Raw genomic sequence first — 23,469 nt, 5'->3', positions numbered from 1 at the left:
ATTCATGATCTTAGTAGGAGTTGCATCTCTGAGGTCCTTTCCCCTCTGTAACTGATTCCTTAATCTGACCATGACAATTCAGTATTTCAAGAATACCATGGGGCAGCTAGGTGGCGCAGTGGATAGAACACCAGCCCTGAAGTCAGGAGCACCTAAATTCAAATCTGGTCTCAGACAACTTAACACATCCTAGCTGTGTGGATCACAATCCTTCTATGTTTTAATAAATGGTTTGCATGCCATGGTGGCCGAGTCTCTGAATTTAGTTAAGATGGCTTTCAGTAAAAAGACACCTAGTCTGCTGCCAAGGTCTTTCAAGCCTTTCTAGTTTGGCAGATCATCCTAGAGTTTAGAGTGAGTGAGAGACAGAGAGAAACAAAGAAAGAGAGAGGCTGTAGTAGAGAGAAGCTTTTATGTTTTAAAGAAATGAAAATTGAAATAAAATTACTTACTATCAAGCCGTGCTGCTCTATCATCTATCACACACTGTTTAGTATATGAATCTTCAATTGTTGGATCATAATCTGTGACAAAATAGGACTGCAAAAAAAAAAAATTCATTTTAGAATTTGTTACATATATATATATATATATATATATATATATATATGTTACATTACAATTTTATTTATCAGCCTCTGTCCAATATCCCAGTGTCAGAAATTCCATCTGTTTCCTATTCTTATGAAAAGAAGATTTTTCTTTTTGGGAGAACGATCATCATCTCGTTCAATTTGCAAAGCAACATGTCTACTCAAGCTGTGTGCCCATTCTGTGTACACATACATCCTGTCCCAAAAAAGCTCTCAAGGTAAACAAATTCAAAACCTAAATCATCACCCTTCTCCCTCAAATCTGCTCTCCCTTCCCCATTACTGTTGAAAGCTCTCTTCCACTTTCTCCCAGTCAACAGTTTAAACCTCTTTTCATCATACTTTATGTCTACCCATCCTGACTCTCCCCTGGACTGTTATCTATTCATTTCCCCCCTTCCTTCCAGTCTTTTTCCTCACCCATTCACCCTCCACATAGGTGCCAAATTCATATTTCTGAAACACATCTGATCACTTCATTCTTCCTTTTCAGTGGTTCCCAATAGGATCCCAGTAGGATAAAAGACAAACTCTTCAGCCTGACTTTTAGGGCACCCCACAATCTAACTTCAACCTTCTTTTCCCACCTTTTATTCTTTCCCGCAACTTTTGGAGAAGTTAGTATATCAAAGGGCAAACTCATGGAGAAGGGATGAAAACCACAAGTGAAACGATGGTGGGATAAGGGCAACAAATAGCAATGTATGAGCCTGGAGCATACAGGGAAAGAACTCTAAACTGAAGTAAATTGCAAACTTTACCCCAAGGGACAACTTATGAAGATTGAGTATCTAATAAATGGTGTATTACAGTAATCAAATCAAATGCTAATTTGTCACGCTCAATAACATTCACAATTAGTATTGTGTTACACAATTTCATCAAAACTGATAAGTACTTTATGGAAATGACATCTTTCTCCTCGTGCTCTATTATGTCTTTGACAGTAGGTAAAATTAATGTGGGTAACTTTTCATGATCCCCAATATACATGAGTTAAGACAATAGTCTTGAATTAAGTTCCCTCACAGCTGGAAAGCACTGGGAGATAAGAAGCAGATTAGTCACTCCTTGGGGAAGCAGGTGGCTGGATTTTCCTATGAACAGAAGCAGCACAGGACTTAGGGCCTTACGAGAATTTTGTCTCCATCTTCATGGCTATGTCCCTTAACTTTCCAGGAGAAAAATGGAGATCCTATTCACCAGAGTTGTGAGATTCAAGTGAAGATGTGCAAAAGTATGCTTCGTAAATACGATCTAGAGCAAAACTTCTTTTTTAGAACACTCAGGTTCCTCATCAGCAAAATGAATGAATCCTTTCTGAACTCTGAATCTTCTAAACAGGCTAAGACATAAATTCAAGTGATCAAGGATAGTCAGGAATAGAATCTAGCGTCTTTATTGTCTCCTTCACAGTCCATGTCTATCACAGTCTGACCCAGTCTTGACCTTAGTGTAGGAGGCAGGAGAGCCACCAGGAGGATGGTCAAAGATAGAATGTCTCATTTCCAGTCCTCTCAGCCCTTAAATACCTTGGTTTGATTACATCATTACAGCATACTATGTATGTGTGAACTAGAGAACCATTACCTCACCATGCTAAGTATTAATTATAAAAGAACCATCAATTCTACTGAGTTAACACCTTATTGTAAATATCCTTGTTTCAAGTACACTTCTCCAGAGTTCCAGCCCTCTACAATCAAGCCATATTTTAAAAAGTTCAAATCACTAATAATTAGAGAAGGGCAAAATAATGTAACTCTGATGTTCCCCCTCACACCTAGGAGATCAGCAAAGCAAACAAAAAAGAGAAATGGAGGGGCTGGAGGAAAACAGGCACACACTGATACACTGTTCATAGAGCCTTGAAATTGGTACCTGGATGTACCTGCTATAATACAATGGTATGTACATACCCTGATACACTCAAACATACTGCGCCCTCTGACACACCTCATGCAAGTAAGAAGACAGGAGTTTTCTAAGGCTATTCCAGTTTGGCAGGTGCTACCACAGACTAGAAAGATGTCAGAGATGTGGGCTTGACACTAATATTTTGTCTGCAATTTGAGCATCGGCTTAGTTAACTGTAGGTTAACTTACCCATCACACCTTGGAGACCATGTGGCACAGTGGGCTGAGCACTGGGCCTGGAGTGAGGAAAGATGTGTCTGGACTCCTGGACACACACTAGCTGTGTGACCCTGGTCAAGTCACTTAACCTGTCTGCTTTAATCCATTCAGTATCTTTGCCAAGAAAACTCCAGACAGTATTGGGTGGGCCATGGCTCACAGGGTCACAGAGAGTCAGACACAGCTGATCAACAAAGCTGATCACAAGAAGGTTAACTACCAAGTGGTGATTTTTTTTTCTTCCTTGAAGCTATGAGCAGTCTCTAAAGTGTGTGTACAGATATATATAAAATTAATGATATGGTACCCAATTAAATAAGTAACAAATTCAAAACTGTGTTCCATCTGTGATATCTTATTACCCCCATTTTCCAAATGAGAATAATTAGGTCCCCAGAAGTTAGGGGCAACCACGAGCATACCCGATTTCTGGTCACAGTTTGTCTTCTTGCTAGTACTATGATGAGTGGAAGTTCCTCAAAATTTTGCCAGGAAAAAGTTCTCCCCAAAGGCTAAGTGAGTAGTTGAGCCCAGTATAGAAAGGCCACAGGGCCATGCAGAGCCCAGAGGGGCTATGGCTGGTGCTGCTCCCCAAGAGCTGGGAAAGGAGGAAAACAGCCGCTTCCTGCTCTCTGGGACAGGGCAGTGCTCTGACAGCCAGTGCCCTTTGCCATCTACTTCATACATAGAAAGGGAAATTGAAAACTGAGAGGCCCCATTTAGACCGGTTGGGCCTGCTTCTAACCCCAGCTCCACTGCTTTTCCCAGATCCTCCTGCTCTCCAGACCTCAATTTCCTCATCCTTATTTGAGCCCCAAGGTGCTCAGATCCTAAGGCTTAGGGATGAGCTTAGAGTTAAGGCCAGAGGGGTCACTGGGGCAGAGAGGATTTATTTCCCTTTAGTGAATCTGCTCCAGGAAGCTTCCTGGCTCTCTGTCCAGACGTCTGTAAAAGCGGAGGTCAGCCCGCCGAGTCAGGAGTTGACCAGAGACATCCCTTTGGAGCCCGGCCAGCCCAGAACAGTCCTGCCAAGGGGAAGAAGTCGGGAGTCAGTCCTTTGGCGTTCCTGGGCATTCAGAAGAGCCACTAAGTAGCTTCTCTGTCCCAGTGGGAGGGCAGGTGCAGTATCCAAGCACGGCCACAAGGTGGCAAAATGACCGCATCCTCCCACCACCTAGCAGAGATTTGGGTGGAATTAAGGAGGCAAAGATGGAAAGGCCTTCTCTCAGAGGTCATGTAGCCACTTGAGGTGGGCCAGGCTCTGGGACCTGCTAGCGAAGGGGAGAGCAGGCCCTTCCAACCTCTTTCCCCTTTACCAAGTGAAGAGAAGTGGCAATGGGGGAGGGACAGGGGATGGGGGGGGAGAGGAAAAGATGCTCACAGGGGTCTGTGAACTTAAAAATCATGACTTTAATTGGTTTTCCTCATTCTCTCATACTCTTATTTCATTTATTTTCCTCACACTCTCATATATTTTATTTCATACTCCTCATACATCTGATTTAAAAACATGATTTTTGAGGAGGATTCATAGGCTTCAATGGACTGCCAGGGGAGTCCAAGATGCAAAAAAGGCGGTATCGCCTGGCTGAATTCCACATTCTGAGCTCGATTACAAATTTTAGAGGAAAAACCTCACTGGGAAGAACTTTGATACATGACACTGAAAAAACAAAAGAAAACCAAAAAAAGGGAAAGCCCATGATCTTTCTTCAACCCTGAATCCTGTCACTTACCCCCCCCCCCCCCAACAATTCACTTTCAGGCCAGATAAAACCTTGACACCTAGAATCATTTCTTAGTCTAACAAAATGTTTCCCAGGCCTCCTTTTAATTTAAATCAAATTTGACCATCCAGGATTTACCTGCCAGTTAGGGGAGGGAGTGGAGGAAGGAGGGGAAAGATTGGAACAAAAGGTTTTACAAGGGTCAATGCTGAAAAATTACCCATGCATATATCTTGTAAATAAAAAGCCTAACCCTAACCCTAAAAATTAAAAAAAAAAATTATCCCTGAGCTGCTATCAAAATATTAGAGAGGAAAGGGACCTTTAAGATTATTCCAATAGGTAGGGAAACTAAGTCCTCTAGGGCATATATTAGAATAAAGAATTTTCCATTTCCAGAAAGAAGTTTCCAGTCCAACATTGGACAAATTGGATGACAGAATTGCTTATGAACTGTCATGTTCTGGATCATTTTTGTTTTTTAATTTAGTAGCCCTAGGGAAAAATAATCCACAGATCTCCCACTTCACCTTCAAAACCCAAAAACCAAGGTTATGGGACCTCAGAGGCCAGCTGGTTCACCATACCATTCTCCAATTTATACTAACCCCACCCATCCAAAAAAGGTGGGTACTGGCACACTACTACATATTTCTGAGAGCATTAGGAGAACTCATAACCAATTTGATTGCTAAATTCCAATTAGACAACAAAACCACACCAAGAGGAACTGTGAAAAAATTGCTGGGCAGATGCTCCAGTCATTCATCACCATTCAGTGAAGCACAGGTGAACAAGAGCATTAAGGAGATTCAGAATGACTGAGATGGGGCCAAATAAAGTGGTAAGGAGTGCTTAGTGGGGTCGGGTTGCATCTCAACCGTCTGTGGCTATGACTTGAGACAAATCACTTAACTTCTCAGTGTCTCTATGTTTTCTCAGTTCTCTAAGAATCAGGGATACTGAAGAGGAGCCAATCTGAGTTCCCTATAGCAATGAAATCATAGATCCAGCAATCAATCAATCAACAAACAAACTGACAGAAGCACAGATCAATTCAGCAGATTCAGATGGCACACATACAACTAGGAACGTCTTATAAGTGCTTCCAATCTCCTTCTGATGTGGATTGTTTTTTTTTAAAAGTTTGAGGCAGACAAATGGTTAACTAAAAATGTCAGTTATTTCTTTGCTTTCTTAAAAAGGCTGTTTTTAATCTGCTCATTAGAGTTCAGTCCATAGACAGGAACAAGTATAGGGCCACAGCAATAAAGGTATGCAAACCTATCCAAATTCTCATTAAGGTGGGGAACTTGTAGACTTCTACAAAGCTATTTCACAAGGTCAACAGATCACCATTTGCTGCACCCTTATATATCACATCATAGAGTATTCAGGAGACCTACGAAGGCATCCCAAAGCAGTGGTCATCCAACTACCACTGAGAGAACTCCAGAAATAAGGAAAGTCATCATGACAATAACAAAGTGATTATTTAAATCCATAATTTGAAGTTTTCCAAGCCTAAGGAGTCTCATTTTACCCTTGCAACGACTCTAAAAAGGCTGGTACCAGGACTCACCTTTATAACTACCTTAAGAGGTTGCCCACTGTATTCTTGAAAAGCACAAAATTGTAGGGAAATTTTCTGTGCTTTATGCTTATTAAATCTGGCTCCTAATAATTAGCTTTCATCTATTGTTCTTAAATCTCTGACCCACCAAGGCCAAGCAGAATCCATTTAATTTCTCTTTATGTAACAAAAAATTCAAATACTTAAGCAACCACATCTTTCTCAAATATCATCTCCAAGCTAAACTAACAGTGCTTTCTGCTGATCCTCAGAGAACAATGCCTCCAGTCCCCTTCCCCATCCCAATCACCTCCTGTATATATCTGTCAATATATACTTTCTAAAATAAATGTAGTCCCTGCAAATCAGGAACCAGATCAGCATTCAGAACCAGCCTGGTTTGAATTCTGTCCTTGCCAGATGCTCACCATGAGACTGGGCCCATCACAATGCCTCCAAACAATCCAGAAGATGAAAAACTGCGCAGCAAGTGACCTGCACCAGAAGAGAAGAGGGCTTTTCTTCCCCAGGAGTTCTCTACTCCAATGAAATCCTAGGTCCAGTTCAAATAAAAATAAGAGTACCTAGATTTGGACAGTGCTCTTTCCACACAGACTATGATCAGGCTAGCCTGGATAATTTCCTACTCTCTAGTGCCTGTTTCCTTTCATCTGAACTAAACTGTCTCAAATCAATGACTAAAACAAAATGCAATATCTTCCCCTGCAAGTGACTCTTGCTTCTCAGCTTCCCAATTCCAGTTATCCAATTCTCCCTGTCACCTTGAAACCTAATTCATATGACTTCTTATTCCCCAAACTCGGGGCCTAAATCCTATTGATTTAATCCAATTGAACACTTAGCACAATGTGCAAATCACATTGTTTCAAAAATGCCTTCCTTATTTCCTATTCTCACTATCCTAAACCAGAGCCTTATTGGCCCACACTTGGGCCTCTGTAGTCTCCTCATGCAGTCTACACTGCCATGTTCCTCCTAGAATGCTGCAGTTCTTGCAGTCACCTACTGGAGAGATGCAGAAAGAGCCTCAGAAGGCACAGCTTTGGAGCTTAATCTAGAAAGGAAAGTGAGGAACACAGCTCCAACGATGGGCCCCAAGATCACCTTACTAACTGGTAAGAGTGCTGGGCCTCCAAAATTCCTGACCACCTATCCAGGGTACTATGCTACTAAGGCCTTCTCAGGACCTTGAATACTTTGGTCCCAATTACTTACAATTTTTTACTTCTCTCCTTTGGTAGAAACAGTCTGTTCCACTCACAATGGTCTCTCCATTCCCAACCCCCAGGTGACCCTGAACATCTCTGTCTATAGCAGATTCTCTCTGGAAATTCTCTCTACTTCTCCTTTACCTAGATAACCTGATTCTCCTCACCCTTCAAGGTCCAGCCCAAACTATAACCTCTTGGGGAGGTTTCCTTGTCCAAAGTGACCTGAAATAATAAACTTCTTCTAGCTCCTCATTTGGCATTTTTTTTTTTTTATAGTGTCCTTGTTACTTAACTCCTAGAATCTCAAAATTTCCTCAACTCTAAAATGAGAAGCTGGAATGCATGACATGGAGGGTGCAAGCCAGCCCTAGATCCATCATCCTATATACATACAGAATTTTCCTGTCCAAATAAATTGTAAAATTCTAAGCATTCAATCATATTGGCTACTCACCAGCCTAGCTCACACTGCATGGTGACCTAGAAAAAGGACTAAGCCCTAGCTCAAGTCTTTTCTGCAACTTGCTAGCAACATAGCCCTGGACAAGTCAAACCACTTTATACTCCACCTGAGTATCAGTTTAATCATCTATAAAATGGGAATAAAAATCTCTTTATAAGATTAGGATCTCTAACAGTTGAGACTCTTTTGCTTGTCTTTATATTCCTCTCACAGCATCACAAATAGCATAATAATAAAACCTGGGACGGTATTTTATCCTTATACTGGCTATGTGATTTTGGATAAATTCCAAGTCTCCTTTCTTCATTTGTAAAAAGGGTAGTGGAGGAGAGATAGAAGAGGAGATAAATGAAATGATCCCCCCTTCTAACTCCTATCTTCTATGATTCTAGGAAATACTTAAATTAAGAGTATGCTAGAAGATTATCCACTCCCCCCAGAAATCATCACGGCAAATTCCTCTCCTGGCAGCTGTGCAGGAACTAGAGTTAGGCTCTCCCTTATGTCACTTTTGAAAAGCAGCTGTCAGGTCACAGAGACCCTTTGTTCCCTACAATTTCATATCAAATGTTTGCTAGTCAAACTAAGATTCTTGAGGTTCCACATTCTAACAGATTTGTAGAGTTCCTTGAGCTATGCCTTTGGAGAATTTTTTTTGTCATATGCAAAAAATAATGAAAGGCAAGGACTAAAAGACTTTCCTTTTTTTGAATTAATCTCTCCTTCTGCTCTGACAAAGGGATGCAGGCAGCTGTACTCCATTTGGGACACATCTGAAGACAACTTATGTCTTGTGAATCCTGCACAATTTAAGCTAGACTGACGGACGCACCTGAGGTACTATATTTGAAACCATTTTAGTATGCTGACATCTAGGTGTCCCAAAAATCTTAATGCAGTTTTAATAAGTTTAAACTATCCTAAGACTTCTAGGATAAGAAATGCTTTTCACAAGGATAAAATTTGAATTCAAAGAGACCTCAATAATCACTTAGTCCAACCCATAAAAACCTAATTTCATACAGTTATTTATTAAGAATAGTCACTTACTGAAATGAGCAGAACCAGGAGATCATTATATATTTCAACAACGATACTGTATGAGGATGTATTCTGATGGAAGTGGATTTCTTTGACAAAGAGACTTAACTCAATTTCAATTGATCAATGATGGACAGAAGCAGCTACACCCAAAGAAAGAACACTGGGAAATGAATGTAAACTGTTTGCATTTTTGTTTTCCTTCCTGTGTTACTTCTACCATCTGAATCCAATTTTCCCTGTGCAACAAGAGAACTGTTCAGTTCTGCACACATATATTGTATCTAGGATATACTGCGACATATTTAACATATATAGGACTGCTTGCCATCTAGGGGAGGGGGTGGAGGGACAGAGGGGAAAAATCGGAACAGAAGTGAGTGCAAGGGATAATGTTGTAAAAAATTACCCTGGCATGGGTTCTGTCAATAAAAAGTTATTATAATTTAAAAAAAAAAGTCACTTATTAAGTACTGACTAAGAACAAATCCAATCAATAAAAGCAAAGTATTAACACAGGAACCTTTCAACCTATTCAATTTACAAATTTACTGTTGTTTCAAAAGTCTGTGATCTTGCTAGAGCTAAGCACCTAATTCCCCCGTTAAAAAAAAAAAAAAATGAATTAACAGTAGTCACTCTCCCAAACATCTAAAGTATCAATGACACTGAAGTATATAATACTAGTGGTATGAAGCTAGTTTGGGGGGCCTTGGGGCCAGGACCAGTTGAATAAGGTCTTACCTATTTCCCTATTGAGGAAGATTTCATCACTATTATAACTCATCTCATAGCTTGGGCCCCAGGGGCAATAGTATTATAAGACAGTAATACTGCAGTAGAAAATGATTAAGCAAGTACTTACTATATTTTAATTAAAGAAATCAGAGATATAGTCCAGTTCTGTCATTTTATAATTAAACAAGCAACTAAGCACATCCCTAGAAGTGAAATGATTTGTCCAAAGTCACTTACATAGTCTATTAAGATCCCAATGATTAATAATTATATAACAATCATTAATGGAGAAGAGTATAACTTAATAGATATATAGTGTTATGCTATGTTGAGGCCTAAGGAAATATTTCCAACTTCAAGGAGTGGGAGAGAAATTACATAAATTTTCATGAAATAGGTGGCATCTGAGCAAGGTCTTTAAAAAGGGCGTTTATTCCCAAGCTAAAGATCATTAATTCTCCAATGCATTCTAATCTATTTGTGCAGAGAGAAAAAAAGGAGCAACAGAAAAATTATTTTTAATTCAAATTTCCAAAACTTGATTCAAACCACAATAAGAAAAACTGGTTTATATTCTTTACCCAGGTCCTGTCATCCTCCTTCCACCCCACCACAGTACAAAGCTTAAAGAAATAAAGCAAAGGTTTAAACAGCAACAAAGAAGATAAGCAATCATCCCACAGCTGTATAACTGAGTACCAATCAAAAATTATTGATCAATGATCATTTTTCTTACTTTCTAAATGGCTAAATTAATAACAGTACCCTAAATTTTTTCATACACCTATAAAACACAGATATTATGAGCTACATAAATGAAATTTGGTCAACTTGGAAACTAATGAATATTTATACTTCTCAATTTTCAATTAAAGTATGACATTTTTATATGTTTAAAATCTGTCATATTAAACATCTAAGCAAATGTGCTTCAGCAATTGAATGCATGTAATTCTTCAATACAAATGAATCATTTTCCTTCACAAACTAAAAACTACCCTATCTAAAATGAATACAAGAAGTTAAGACTATAATAACAGACTGATAACATTTCATCTCTGAAGAGAAACTAAATGGCTTAAGGATCACAACATTAAATAATAAAGGCAATAAGAGATATAGGATCAGGAGCCAAGAAATAGCCTCTGCTTTAGCAAATTATACTAGTTCAGTAGTCTCAAAGTCAATGTACATATTCAACTTACATATCTATTTTTAAGTTTCATAACAAGTACCAACCAATTGTTTTTCTTTACTAAAACTTAATCCATTTCTTTGAACAAATAGGCAATATACAACAGAAGCGACATGTGTCTAGTTTTGTTGATGGCTATATTCCTATGAGAATCATAATGCTTTCTCTCCAATTAATAAATGATTTTTTTTTTTTTGAGATGTAGAAAAGCAAATATCTAAAGAAATGCCAGGAAGGGATTACCACATAGAAAACACTACCTAGGAAGTTAGCTCCCTTTATGGAGCCTGTTTAACTATAAAAAGAAATGTTTTTCATTTTCCCCACAGTCAAGCCCAAATGCTCAGAAACACACTCAGGAGACCTGGGAGATTTGGATTTGCCTCCTCATCCACTCCGCCCCCCATCCCCATCCCCACCCCAGCATTTTAAAAAACACTCACTACATGCTATATCGGCCACAGAAGGCAGAAAAGATCTCCTCCACTTCTGTCTGGTATCTTCACAAAGTCTGATTGTGCACTGATTGCTCTGGCTAACATGTGAATGGAACCAGCACTGCTGGCTATAAGATGAAGAGAAGGGTTATGTTTAGACCTTCAGAGGTAAAGCAACAAAACTGAAAAAACAAAAACAGGAAGAGGTAGCAGTATAGCAACAGTTATTTATTCCCAGACTGGTTTCAAAGGTGGCCAGGATGCCAAGAGGTAACATTTTCACTTGTATGTCTTTCAGAAGATAAAAGATTTACTTAGTCATAGCAGATGTCTATTCAAGAAGACAAAGGCACTGAGAACCTCAGCTGAATGAAGTTCCTAGATAACCTTCAGAGAGTCCCTCCAGCTCCTTGTGGATGCTTTGGGCTTAGGCCATGAGTTGATATCAATAGTCTGAGTTCATGGTACTACTCAAAGCCAACCAAACCTTGAAGAAATGTCTCAACATCTCTTAAGGAAAAACTAGTTTAACCTGCATTGGGAAAAAATTATGATACTGCTCCCACCACACCAAGACTATAATCTATCTTAAAATGAAAGGAAAAAAAAATCACCTTCCAGAATTATGTCCAACCTAAGGTCTCAAAAACCCATAGTTCTGAATAACAGCTCAAAAGATTTCTGATCATATTTAATGAGGGGAATACTCTTTCACTGTTACAGAGAACCTAACAGAGACTAACAGTCTGATGTGTAAAACATCATCCCGTAGAAAAATTAATGATACATTTTCTTAAACTTGGCTGTTGTCATTGAGAGCTTTTTCAGTTGTGTCCAACTCTGTGACCTCCATTTAGGGTTTTCTTTGCAAAGATTCTATAGGGGTTTGCCATTTTCTTTTCCTGCTCATTTTAGATATGAAAAACTGAGGCAAACAGGATTTACTGACATGCCCAGGGTCACACAGCTATTGTGTGAGACAAGATTTGAAATCTGGAAAAATGAGTCTTCCTGCCTGCAAGTCTATTTTACCAAATGCACCATCAAGCTGCCCCAACAAATTTGGCTAGGCTGACCCAAAGGAAACAAATGCAGGTGACTATCAAGTTTCTAAGGCTGGTAGGAACTGGTAAAGCCTGCACTAAAAACTGGCACAGACCTTGAGGACTTTTTAGCTCCAGTACATTAGCTCCAATACAAGATGAAGCATCAAGGGGGGCTTTTATTGTGTAATCAATGATATTCATAATGATAGAGGTGCTCCAAAACCTAAGCAGAGATTTACTACAATATTCTGCATTTACCAAAAAAAAAAAAAAAAGAGCAAAACGTGCTAGAAAGTTTTAACAGTTCAAACAAGGTGGGTCTTAGGGATTCAATTAACCATAAGAATTAATTTACCAGAACACAACTCCAAAACAAGTGTCATAAATCTCACAGTTACCATATTTGATTCTTCTTGTTAAAGGGGTGACGTTATTTGCCTATCTCCATCTAATAATCATCTTGTGGTTTTCTACTTAAAAAAGGGGGTGGGGAGTGTGAAGAAACCAAAAAAGCCCAAACACTTGCATGTGAAAGATTACAACCATTATGTGTAATACAACTATATTCCAAAAATTTGAATGAGCTTTTTTATTTTTTAATTAAGAAAACCTAATTAGAACTTACATTTTTCTGCCTCTTTCTCCTTGATTTCAAATAGTATTATTCATTAAGCTAAAACATGAAGAGGATCTATTTGAAGTATACAAAATAAATTAGGTTAAAACTTTATATAAAATATTTAGAAAATTTTAAAAAAAGCTAAGAACTTACTGTCATTCATTTTGTTTGGTCACTTTCAACAATAAGGATGAAATGTCAGCATGTGAGGGATGACCTATGCTTTGTACTCTCTGACTTTAAACTTTTAAATAATTACCCAATCCCCTTTTCATGAATGGATTTCCTTTCATTGAAGATACCCAAGAAGTTTCACAATCCCTTGAACCATGTAGGAAGTAACAAATGTTTACCAGAAAACTCATTCACAAAAGAAAAGTTCAGATGCAGATTGGATTAAATCCCTTCCAAAGCCCCTTGCAATAACATTCTCCAAGACAGTGATGGCCAACATTCTAATATCTCTTACAATCTACCACATGAAAGGTACTATCCTGTAATGTTCTTCTCTAAAATATAATGTTCTCTAGGAGCAGGTTTCTTAGGGGGCTTTTGGAGGCAGCCTTCATTTCAGTTCAATGTAATAACCCCAAATGCAGCCAGGGATTAAAGTCCAGATCCTTTATTGTCTCCTTCAAAATACTTCGGTTAGTTTTCTTAGAGGCCTATCTGTCTCCTTGCTTCCAAGAGTTCTTGCTGCTAGTCATTTGTCTCTTGCAGCTTCTGCCTCTAGCTCCCTCTGAATCAAAGTCTCCAGCCAGGACAAATGTGGAAAATAGAATGAATCTGACTCTGCCTCCGAGAATGGGCTTGTGGGTTTTCGGGTCTGCCCCGAGAGCTTCTTGCTTATATGCTGTGCACCGAGTACACACCAATCATTATATCACTAGGAAACCATTATTTGTTGTAGGATTAAATCAGTTCTAAACTAGATTTAAACATTGTCTCCTCCATTCTACTTAGTACCTTGTTTCAAATTCTGGCCCATAACATCTCCTTGTAGGATCAGATCAATCATACTGAACCATGCTAAATTAGATAATTATTGTCTCTATGAATTCCACTGTCTTAGTACCGTGTAAGAATCATAACACTAGCCTAAGGAAAATGAGACAAATATGAATCAGTCCCGGCTCTCAAAGAGGTTTGCATCCTGTTACTCTTTGAGAGAAACAGCAAAGTTTTTAAAAGAAGATGGGGGACATTTCATAGAAAAGAGGAGCATGAAGAATGTTTGTGTCAGCACTCTTTGTAGTGGCCAGAAAGTGGATGCTCATCAATTGGAAAATGGCTGAATAAATTGTAGTATATAAATATTATGGAATATTATTGTTTGGTAAGAAATGACGGAAGGATGATTTCAGAAAGGCCTGGAGAGACTTACACGAACTGATGCTGAGTGAAACGAGCAGGGCCAGGAGATCATTATATACTTCAACAATACTATATGATGATCAATTCTGATGGACTTGGCCATCTTCAGCAATGAGATGAACCAAATCAGTTCCAATGGAGCAGTAATGGAGTGAACCAGCTACACCCAGAAAAAGAACTCTGGGAGATGACTAAGAACCATTACACAAAATTCCCAATCCCTATATTTTTGTCCACCTGCATTTTTTATTTCCTTCACAGGCTAATTGTACACTATTTCAGAGTCCAATTCTTTTTGTACAGCAAAATAACTGTTTGGACATGTATACTTATATTGTATCTAATTTATAATTTAACATATTTAACATGTATTGAACAAACTGCCATCTAGGGGAGGGGTTGAGGGGAAGGAGGGGAAAAATTGGAACAAAAGGTTTGGCAATTGTCAATGCTATAAAATTACCCATGCATATAACTTGTAAATAAAAAAAGAAAGAAAAGAGGAGCATGAACAGATGTGTTAGACTAGAGAATCAAGGAAGGAGGTAAAGGAAAATAAAAACCTTTCATCACAATTATCCAAGTTTAGTTTTAGACATTTTCCCCAAAGATATGAAGATAGTTTTCAACATTCATTTTTCTAAGACTATTCCAAATTCTTCTCCTTCCCCAAGATAGCAAGCAATTTGATATAGATTAAATATGTGCAACCCTCTTAAACACAATTATTATGTCAAGTTGTACAAGAAAAGGAGATCAAAAAAGGGTAAAAAAAAACCATGAGAAAGAAAAAGCAAGCAAACAAAAAAGGGTGATCAAAACTGCTTCAATCTACATTTAGTCTCCATAACTCCCTCTACTGGAACTGTTTTGCATCACCACATTGTTTAGAGCCACATCCATGACAGTTGCTCATCACATAATCCTGAGGTTACTGTGTAAGATGATCTCTTGGTTTTCCTCACTTCACTTTGCATCAGTTCATGTAAGTCTCTCCAGACCTCTCTGAAATCATACTGCTGATTGTTTCTTATAGAACAATAATATTCTGCAACACTCATATACTGTAACTTATTCAGCCATTCTCCAACTGATGGGCATCCAGATTCCAGTTTCTTGCCACTACAAAGAGGGCTGCCACAAATATTTTTGCACATGTGGGTCCCTTTTTCTCCTTTATGATCTCTTTGTAATACAGATCCAGCAGAGACACTGCTGGATGAAAGGTATGCACAGCTTAAAGCCTTTTGGGCATAGTCCCCCTCCCCCAATTGCTCTCCAGTGTCCCAGTTTTCCCATATCCCCTCCAACACTTATCATTATCTTTTCCTGTCATCTTAGCCAATGAAGTAATACCCAGAGTTGTCTTAATTTGCATTTCTTTAAACAATAGTAATTTAGAGCATTTTTTCATATGACTAGAAACGGCTTTGATTTTTTTCATCTGAAAACTGTCTGTTCATAACATTTGATCATTTACCAATTGGGGAATGACTTGTATTCTTATAAATGAGTCACTTTTAGAAATGAAGTCTTTATCAAAAACACTAGCTACAAAAGCTAAGAATGTCATTATCAAAAAAAAAAAATTTTTTTTTGAGTTCCTAGTGTGTTCTTAAATTCGCAATGCCACACTCACTAATGATTAAAATGAAAACCCTATCAATAAATTCTTTGTATTAACCAATATAGTAGCATCACCCAATTTTATCACTTTTTGAGAGCTGGTCTATTCCAAAAAGAGAACTAAAGAGTCAGAACACCTGACTTCAAAGATTTCTCCTTGCTGAGGAGATACTGATAAAATACTGATAAATACTGATAAAAAAAAAAAAAAACTTGATTGGGCAGAGATGAGAAAAACTGTTCTTTTGCACAGTTCTTTTGTTCTTTTGCAATCAGCTGATATATTATATGCCACTTAATCTTATTCTAGTCTTGGAAGAAAAGATCAAGATTTTTAAAAAAAGGAGGAATTATAGGGAAACAAGAACCACTTTACATTTAAATGTCCAAATTTCAAAGTGACATTCACATATTCATAATGGAAAGAAATTTCCATCAGTGCATGTATGGTCTCTAAAAAAGTTTTTCTTTTAGTCTTAAGGAAGCTTTTTCAGAAAACTACCCAAACTTAAAAAAAAAATTTAAGGTACATTTATAATACAAGAACTCAAATACTCTTACACCACAGAGGAACACTTCTCATCCTCAATTCCAAATATTCTTTTTTAAAATGCAGAGGCTAACTGAAATATATTTGTACAACCCTACTTTTCTGATTAGGTTTAATTAGTAGATATACCTCTCATTTCTTGGTATCAAACATGGTTAAATAATGGTATATTCTATTCATCTCCATGACAATTTGTCAGGGACATTGAAAAGGAGATCGACACTTTCAGGATGAGTTGGATCAGACAATCTCCAAATTTCCAAGTCTGTGATTAAAACGATTCTGTGATCAAATATTGTAGTTAATAAAGCAACCATACACAAATGCAGGCAGATACATACAATTCACAGTAAGACAGTATGGTGTAGCACAAAGAGTCCTGGACTCAAGAGTCAGGAATACAGAAATTCAAACTCTCGTCTTTTTTCTCTAATCTTTGCAAGCCACTTGACCTCTAAGGGAATAGTTAATTCTATTTCATGGGGTTATTTATAAGGTTCAAATGAGATGATGATGATTGATGACAGATGCATTTCTTTAAGCACTTTTTGCAAAGTTTTAGCACAAGTTTTGCAAAGCAATTTATAAATATTCAATTATTTTTGTGCATAAGGACACTCCTGTAAATGTTACTTAACATCCCCATTTTACAGAAAAGGAAACTGGGGATGGCGTGACTTTTAAGACCACACAGTAAGTGTTTGAGGCTAGATCTCAGATCTACTCATCAGGCGGCTATAAACTATCAACCAAATCCAACTCACAGTTTTCATATGGGCTAGGAGCTATTTCATATTTTCTTAAGTAAAGTTTTACTGTAGTTTAAAATGTAAAAACTTTTCTTCATTTGCCAAATGTTGGTAAACCCACTCAAACCCAACTGGTTATCTAAATGAAAATTTTTACAAATCTCGGTGGGTATCGGTAATAATTATTACAGGGAAAATCAATTTTCAGCGATTTAGGCTACAGCTCTATTAAATATAATTTGTCAGTGATTCACAATTAAATATGACTTGACCTTTTATGATTCATATGGTTTTGAACTTCTGAATTAGCTAACATGTCGAGATGATCTCCAGTTATCACTCTAAGAGGATAGAGAGCTTATTAGCGACAGTCAGGAGAGCTGAGTGGCCAGCACAGAGCATCCAGTTCCTTATTAATGCTTAAAGGTTTACCCAGTGCTGTGGTGCCATGTGATACCAACCTTTCGGAGGTTGGTACAGGATGGAGCTAGCAATATGGTGTATAAGAATCCTAACTAGAAACCTCTACATACTTACTTGAAGGGGAAGAACAATTTCAGGGATTCATGCCTCTACCGGTTCCTTCCAATGAGTCTTAAGGATCCATTCTGAAGATTATTTACCCAATTTTCATAGTCCCAAGGAAATGAATGGCACTGCTCAGACCAACAACTATTTTCTTCCTACAAAACATGTTTCCTCACCCCATTCCTCTCCATCTCTCCCCAGTCATTTCTCTAATACCCACTGTCCTCTAGGACATAGACAATTCCCTTCCACCAATCCCCACCTTCTACAGATTGGGTCATTGGATAAATTTAAGCTTCCCAAGTAGAGAACTACACACTTTAACATCAAAGGCATAATATTCACATACTCATTTCAACCAACACCCAAAAATGTAGGTTAAGAACTCAAGTTAAAAAGCATCTGTGTTCTGCGTCTTTAAGGGCTTGCTCGCACCATTTCAATCCACAATTCTAGGCTATCATTATACGAGTAAGTCTAACTGTACAGTAAATGAATTGCCACATCAATTGTAAGCCACATAAAGAAAAAGGCAAACATAACTAAGTTATATATAGATATATACATATACCTTTATCTACACATAAAACACATACTTATTTTACACATATAACATCATAACCCAGAAACTAACTTTAGTTTAACCAAAAATATTACTGTTTCAGTTTAGTAAATGTGAATTTGTTCTTTTGATCCAAAGTACCAAATCTGCATGCAGAAAGAGGCTTGCTCTCTTGAAAAAATCAGGTTTCTGGCTCTGCCTTAAGCTATGAAGGCATAGGTAGGAGCAGGTGGAGCTTCATAAGTTAAACAGGTCCCCTTAGAAGCACCACCATAGCCTACCTGGCAGCAGTCGTGCTGGCTAAGTGGCTAAGTGGAGGATAATTAGGGAGTCACAGTATTACAGGATGATTAGAATAGTGTGAACATTATTTATTATAAAGAGCACTGGATTTGGAGTTGTGTCACCCCAGACAAGGTCAGCTCACTTTAATAAATGTCTTAACTGGTTAATATTGAGCTCACATGGTGGTTCAAAACCATGTGTGCACGCACGTACAAATTTCTTGTATCCAAAGCTCTATTTTAAATACAGCCTAATCCAGAGTTATCTAAATTCTCCTGATATTTATTACTTCCTGATGGACTCCTTGCTTTATCCTTGCAATGTCACAAACTCAGAGAGTGGAGGTTAAGGAACTTGGTAGCAAGAGTTCTGTTTAACTCTTCACTTACAACTCAAATAAATGTAAGTCATTTACCCAGTATTGCCATCTAGTCCATTTGCTTATTTTATTAGCCTATAAGAGGGACCAGCTTCTACCAGTCTTCCTCCAATCTACCAATATGGCACCAAAGTGGCCCGAGGTTCTCAAATGCCACACTAACCAAGTACAGGGTCTGGCTACAGCAAACTGAAAAAACAAGTACCTCCTGTACTTGAAGGACTGTCTATTGGTAGTAGACTGGCCTTAAACTAAATTCAAGTTTAGAAAGCACATTGGCAAAAGGAGGATCAATTTTTCTGATGATAGCAATTCAAAAAGACTATATACACTAAAGGACAGGGCCTTCGTAGGACTAATAATAACAGGAGCAGCACACATTTCAATAAGTGCTTTGCACATGTTAAATCATTTGATCTTCACAACAATTCTCTAAGGTAAGTGTTATTACTTTCACTTAACAGATAAAGAAATGAACACAGAGAGAATAAATGGCTTGCCCGGGTCACAGAGCTTTTAAGTATCTGAGGCATCTGAAATGAATATTTGAACTCGGGCTTTCCTGGCTCCACACACACCACACATAAAACAGACGAGAATAGCCTAAATGTTCTAATATCTAATATCTGATGAAATTGAACATTACATCATACTCAGTTAATTTATAAAAACCAATCTTTGCTTTTTATAACTAAACTAAAACTAAAACTACTGTTAAACTTTTTATAAAATCAAGAAAACATTCTACACTCATCAAGTTTAGCAGAAATTGTTTGTTTGCTTAAATTAAATATGTTGCCTATAGTCAAGTTGTCTTTACATGCAGGTTGCCTGTTTACCAAAACAGGATTTACAATGGAAACTGTGAACTAATTTTAGCATGAGCCACATTATTGAAATATACAAATGGGAACTACAGGGAGAGGTTGATTGTCATGGGGGTTTCCAACGAGGTGCTTTCCCTTGATCATTTTTGGGTCCTAATCTGTTCTGGTCTCTAACCATAATTTACATACCAAGTGAGGTCCCAAGTTTAGAAGAGAGATTTTAAAACAAAAAAATGTAAAAGACCAAGATTGCAATGAATTTGTATACAATGTGGATGGGTTAAAGAGGACTCTCAAGACTAACACATTTTCCTCATTCATACTTTGTTATACCATACATATATTTGAAAGGTGAGCAAGCACAAAAATAAACAGCAGCGGAGACAAATGAAAATCCTAATCTCTTAACAACTTCCCAACACAAGCCTAGCTGGAGCCCCTCTTCTCCAACAAAACACACCCGATTCTCAGTAGTTGGCTCCCTCCACAAATTATTAAGTAGCCACTTAGGTATTTATATGTTCCCTCAAAGGCAAAGCTGTCTCTCCTTCGGTTATCTGTCTGGTCCGAGCCCTAAGCAAGCACCATACCTGTAAGAATCCTAACACATACCCACAGTGCATACCTTTTATTTGGCATCTCGTCCAACCTCCTCTTCTAAAAGGCAGGACTCTGAAACCAGGCCAAGACTCTTGGGCCTTGGCCCTGGGCCCAGCCCCTTCTACCAGGTTTGTGGCCACTGGACAAGTCAATCTTTTAAGTTTAAAACTATGCACAAGTTTTCAGTCATCACCTCAGACATGCCACAACTTGGAGAAAACCTCTACCCCCTACTAGTATCCAGGGGAGTAGCTTAACTCAAGTAACTTTACTCAGCCGCATACTGTGAAAACTCAGTGCCCTCCAAGCAACTGTTTAAGACTACAAATTCCAGTTTCCTGATACTTACAATGAAGAGTGCTAGAAAATCTTAGGATTCCCCACTCTGATGCTTCATGAACATTCTGTTTTCTCCCTTGTAAAACGAATTTTTATCTTGAAGGCCTGTGGAGACCTAATGAGATGATTCAGGTAAAGTGCTTAGCAGTTATCATCATTGACGTCCACCTCCAAGTAGACAGTTGGAAAAGTTTTTTTGTAAACACCACCATCATTATTATTAGTGCTACCAGCAAGAGAAAGGGCACTGGTAACTGAAGAAGAAAAAAGCACTTGGTCAATCATTTGCTTCAGAATACAAAAGCCCCACATTATGGCCCCGTCAAGTGTGGCAGCAATAGGATTAAAGAAGCTTTTCCAAGTACCAAAGGAGGACAGAGAAATCATCATGACATAATACTTTTGAAAGGAAACTTAAAGGTCACCACATTGCATTTATTTAATTGGGCGTAGCATCTACTTATTTAAAACTCATTTGAGGTTATATTTTACTTTCTGCCATTTCCTCCTTTGCAAAATTCTGATGCAAATTGAAAGCATTCATTGAACAGAAAGCAACTGAGAGAAACACATAAACAACCAAATCTGCTCTCACCCTACAAAACCACATGACAACGAATTCATCTCTTCCCCTCATGTTCAAAGGAAAGCATTTTATAAAACCTCTTACATGATATCTTGTAAAAAAGCTATGAAAAAATAAATAAATTTTTTTTGGGGGAAGGGAAAAAAAACCCTCTTAATGCTCTGTGCTCCAAGTTTGCCTGGCTGGTTAAGAGTTAGTGAACCAAAGGCTCATACTAACACAAAGCAGTTGAAAGAAAACAAATCTCTGCAACAAGATTTCAAATAAGCAACTCTTATTTATCTTTTGTTTTGGTTTTGGTTTTTTTGCCAATTTTTTTCTATAAACAAAAGAAAGACTACAACTTCATGACTTTTCTATGGGAATTCCCTAAATTTTAGTTAAGAAAACAATATTGCCTCAATCAAATTCTAATGCTTTCAGAAAATGTGAAAACTTCAGCATAAAGAAGTTTCTTAAGTGTGTCCACATTTTAATGGGGTTCAATATTTCATAGAGTAAAATGTTAAATAAATATTATTGTATTAAAAAATTGTCTGAAGACTGAAATGCTTCCAAACCTCCCCTTCTGTTCTTAGAAGCCAAGTGGAAAGCTAACTGGTCTGATTCTAGGACCCAAGGCTCAAATTCCACTCAGAGAGAGCTGTGTAAGGACCTCCTCCAGCAAGACCTTGAATGTCTCCCAACATTCAATATTTAAGTTAAGTGATATTCAAGGGTACACCCAACTCTAATATTCTAAGATTTAACTAAAATATCCAGTGAAATCCAATTCAATCTATTTGGTGCCATCTGAGTCTCTGTAATTCCATTTGAGGTTTTCTAGGCAAAGATACTACAGCGACTGGCCATTGCCTGCACCTTTTATAGATGAAGAAAATGAGGCAATGGGGTAGGCGGTTTGCTGGGGGTCCCACAGCTAAGGAAGTAGCTGAAGCCAGACTTGAGCTCAGGAAGATGAGTCTGCTCGACTCCAGAGCCAGTACCACCCGGCTGGCAGCTTCTCTGCCCAACTTCAGTTCTTAATAGGGCTTTCACTCCATCACCAGGACTATAAGATTGATGCCTGAAGTTCCAAAAGGTCATGACTGGCCTACGAGCCCAGATCTCACCTGCCTTCTTCCACTCTTCCCTTGCTTTCCCATCTCCCAAACCTTCCCTCTTCTCTGACTGAGCCCATCCTCCTCTTCCCTCCCTCTTGGCAAATACACGGCTTCAATATTGAGACTTACAGCGGCTACCTCGGGCCATCCCACAGGATCTCTCCCAACTCTCATCCTTGAGGGCAAGAAAACCAAGGCAGGCAGAACAATTGGCCTTCCTGTTCTCTTCCAGCTCTCCATCTACAGTTATGCTCTTTGATCCAGCACCTTTCTATGACCTCACTCATCAATACTATCCCTCTCCCACTCAAATCAGTTCATTGAAATGCACACTCTTTTAACATATGTTTTGTGCATGGCATATGAGGAAAAGGTGGCGCTACAAGATTTGAGGGCTCTACAATAACTCATTATAAAAGTTGGGAAAGTCATTTCCCCTTTGGGAGATCAATTTCCTCACCTATAAAATGAGTGGGTTGGATTAGAAAGAATTCTAAAGAGTCCTCCCAGGACCAATATGTTTGATGTACAAGAAAAGTATTGTGTTCTGATGGACCAGGCCATCCTCAGCAAAGAGATCAACCAAATCATTTCCAATGGAGCAGTAATGAACTGAACCAGCTACGCCCAGAGAAAGAACTCTGGGTGATGACTAAAAACCATTACATTGAACTCCCAATCCCTATATTTATGTCCACCTGCATTTCTGATTTCCTTCACAAGCTAATTGTACAATATTTCAGAGTCTGATTCTTTTTGTACAGCAAAATAACGGTTTGGTCATGTATACTTATTGTGTATCTAATTTATATTTTAATATATTTAACATCTACTGGTCATCCTGCCATCTGGGGAAGGGGGTAGGGGGTAAGAGGTGAAAAATTGGAATGAAGAGGTTTGGCAATTGTTAATGCTGTAAAGTTACCCATGCATATAACCTGTAAATAAAAGGCTATTAAAAAAAAGAAAAGAAAAGAAAAAAGAAAAATAAAGAAAAAAAAAAAAGAAAAGTATTGTGAGAGAAGAACTATTGGAGCTGTATCAAATGACCTGGATTTGAATCTCATTTCAGAGGCTTATTATTATTTTTACAACTAGAATCAAGTCCATTAATTTTTCTGATCTTCAGTTTCCTCATCTGTAAAATGGGGAACTACCACT

At 38.2% G+C, this 23,469-nt stretch overlaps 1 protein-coding gene across 1 annotated transcript in view; it reads right to left on the bottom strand.

Moving 5' to 3' along the window:
- Positions 1-23,469, bottom strand: part of RRAS2 (RAS related 2) — a 79,980-nt gene that overhangs the window by 11,440 nt on the left and 45,071 nt on the right. Inside the window, exon 2 of the mRNA XM_031942965.1 lies at positions 453-540. The gene's annotated coding sequence lies outside the window, so the exon portion shown is untranslated. The remainder of the gene's footprint in view (positions 1-452; positions 541-23,469) is intronic.

Source organism: Sarcophilus harrisii, chromosome 6, assembly GCF_902635505.1.
Source record: "Sarcophilus harrisii chromosome 6, mSarHar1.11, whole genome shotgun sequence".
Classification (NCBI taxonomy): domain Eukaryota; kingdom Metazoa; phylum Chordata; class Mammalia; order Dasyuromorphia; family Dasyuridae; genus Sarcophilus; species Sarcophilus harrisii.
Note: the sequence above shows the minus strand (reverse complement) of the source record. Positions and strands in the feature narration are given on the sequence as shown.